Genomic DNA, 3,586 nt, shown 5'->3' on the forward strand with positions numbered 1-3,586 from the left:
AGATGGTATGTGCTGAGTCACTCAAGTGCTGAGCAAGTCATATATGTTGAGTGATTTAGATGCTGAGTAAAATAGTGGATGTCAAGTCATTTAGGAGTTGAGTTACAACATTAGGGATATAGTGGATGTCAAACATCAGAGCTTTCAGCTGCTGAGTAAACAGTTTTTGGCATAGTTGTTTGTAATGGCAAAAAATCCTATGGAAACCATTTTTTGGTTGACTTAAGAATTGTTTTATGATTATACAAGATATATATGAAGGTATATTGATAATCCCTATGTAGTGCATGCGACCAATTAGAAAAAGGGATGTTCTAAGCAATAAAATGGATGAATCACAATCATTGATTCCTACCTAACCCTAGCTCACCTAAGTCTTCTTAAGGAGGGAAAACCCTAAAGAGTTTTTAATTTGTGAATAAGAAGAGAAGGTTAAATGCTAAATGCAAAGAGAGTATTCATGGTGACTATGGTGTTTATGAAAGAGATATGAATTGTAGAATCTATTAGAGAGAACAAAGGAGAGCAGTTAAAGGGCATAAGAGATACATCTAATCAGGAGGATCAAGTACACATCAGGAAAGAGGAGATTTGGTATCTAGCAGAGAGGTGCTAACCAAAGGATCAAGACTGAAACATTCTAATAGGTAAATCAATGAAAATATCTTAAACAAGTAGTCTTAATAGGATTTTGTAAATCCTTTAACAAGGTTCTTGTTTTATTTAAGTCCTCTAACAAGGCACACTTTTAGCAGGGTGTTGAAATTCTTTAATAGGGTAAGATTTAATAGTCTTTGTTAGCATTTAACAAGGCAAACCTTTCACAGGATAGATCATAGTTTATGATCAAATAATTGTAACCTTAATTGGATACACTTTACAAATGTAGTAGTGAAGATTTTTGGGTGTCATCCCCACTCTAGTTTTACCTTCTCATTGGAGGGTTTCTGGGTAACAAACTTATTATGTTATGTGTTATTTGTTCCATGGTATGGATGAACATGTGTAGTTAGCTATTTTAGTTTACATGTTAAATTGTGAGATGGATGTGTGGTGAATGTTTTATGGTTAAAGTTTTGAAGTACTGATTCATCCCCTTTCAGAGTTTACTTTCCCATTGTTAATTCCAACAATTGGTATCATAGCTTTGTTCTCTAGAAAAGAAAAACTTTACAACTTTGACGAAAGATCTTGAAGATGAAAGTCTACAAGTTGGGATAGACTATTGAGAATTAGAAGATTAAAATTCAACTTTCCCTACACCAACTCATGGAAGAAAGAGATGAACTACATCATTCATTAAAGAGAAGGAAACAAGTAGCTATTGAGCAAAATGACACACATTACCAAGAAGAAGGCACTACTAAATTTTTTGTATATGGAAACTCAAGTGAGTTTGATGCAACAGTTGCAGATCTGATGGAAAAGAATGGTGCCCTAATTGAAGAGGTCAAAAATATTAAGATAGAATAAGAAGTCCAATCAGTATTGCTATGTGAGGTGACCAAGTAGAAAAAGAAAGTTGAGGAAGATAAAGTCATGATTGAAGATGATAAAAGGACACTGACCAAAAGGTTGGAAGAGAAGATATTGGAGGTACAAAGGATTTCTAACATGCAACTAGGTATAATGAATTAATTAATGATTGCCAATCATGAATTGAATGGAAAGGACTTTGAGATAACAACCCTAAAGCTACAAAATGAACAACTAGGCAATGAGCGAAGAAAAGAAAAAGAATTTTCTAAAAGCTTCAACAAACCTACTAAAGCCATCAAATACTTTGAGAGACTAATGAGATCTCCCAGATCTAGCAATGATACTACTAGATTGGGATACACTAGCACTAAAGAAGGAGAATCATCTAAACGTAGTGAACAAAGAAACAACAAAGGTAAGAACTATAAACCCACTTGTCATAATTGTGGAAAGTTAGGTCACACAACAAATGTTTGCAGGACCAACAATGCAAATCAGAACCCTAAGTAGGAATTCAAGGGTTACTATCATAAGTACAACAAGTAAGGACATCAGGCACATGAATGTAGGACGAAGAACTTAAGCACAAAGTTTTGAAGGATATTGCCACAATTATCATAATTATGGACATATAGCATATGAATGCAGATCAAATGCCAAGTGGACATCAAACAAGTAGACAAAGGTACAAAAAAATAAAAAATCCTACAATTAGAATTACAACGCAAGGTACAGTTGTCACTATTGTCAAGAGTATGGACATGTTCCTGAGAATTTCATTAGAACACATTTCAGAGGCAATTATAATAGATGGTTGAGTGAGACTGCATGCTTTAACTGTTTAAAGACTGGTCATATTAGCAGAAACTATCCAACTAGATCACCAACACTGAGTAATGTCAAATATTCTTTTCTCACCAACAAAAATATTGAAGGACTTAATGGAAAATAGTACAGTATCAAAAGGAATACACAAAATAAGAGTTGAAGAAAGAGAAATTAGACAACAAACACAAATATTCTCTAATGCATAGAGAATATCATTAAAATAATAGAATGACACAATAAACATTTCCCCTAAAGATTGAATGATAAAGACATACCATTTTGTGTGTACCTCTTCTACTTTGAAATAATAAATACAAACCCTTGCTATAGAAAATTCAAGAAAGACAATACTCAACATATTAAATGACCAATTGACACCTAACACTATACAAAATAGACAACTATCAAGATACTGACAATTGAAAATCCAATTTGAACCTCATTCATATGATATGTCAAATCCATTTCAATGTGTGAGTCTTCTCAAATTCGTGATTTTTTGAAATATTTCACACTATATTTATAGGCAAAATGCATAGTTTTTTAGGCAAATTTAGAATACTAGAAAAAAAATTTAAATTTTTTTTTATTAGTTTAGACATTTCAAAATCTTTTAATTTTTATTCGAATTTTGGTATTTTAATTTAATAAAATAGTTAATTATATTGATTATTTTAATTATTATAAAATAGATAATTATATTGATTATTTTAATTATTATAAAATAGATAATTATATTGATTATTTTAATTATAAAATAGATAAAATCAGGCAAGAGCCTACAACACAACAGTAACGTGTAAGTCTCTCATGTGGGAGGTTTTGGGTTTGTATTTGCTTAACACATAATAATAAATAATTACAAAACATAACAATAATTAATCTAGGCTTCGGCTGTTTACTGATAAAAAAAAAAGATAATTTTTTAAATTTCATTGTCGAAATTAAAATTAAAAATATATTTTTTCAATTAATACAAATTTATTATATTTAATACAAATCTATTTTATTTAATATTCTAAAGATTTAGATATTTTATTATTATTTTATTTTTATTTTGGTATTTTTATTTAATAAAAAAAGTTAGTGATTATTTTACTTTTATTTTTACTTATTTTTTGATGGAGGGTTTAGACTTATAAGGCAACCCAATGAAGGCACGTGGCCTGCAAGCTATCAACCAACAAAGATCACTACTAAATGATTTAGAAACTCAATATGGGTCCACTCGTGCCTGGAACCTTTTTGCTTAGAGCCAAAGACTGAGGGGCATCCACTC

This window comes from Cupressus sempervirens, chromosome 3, assembly GCF_028749045.1.
Source record: "Cupressus sempervirens isolate cs-2001-9-10 chromosome 3, ASM2874904v1, whole genome shotgun sequence".
Taxonomy (NCBI): Eukaryota; Viridiplantae; Streptophyta; class Pinopsida; order Cupressales; family Cupressaceae; genus Cupressus; species Cupressus sempervirens.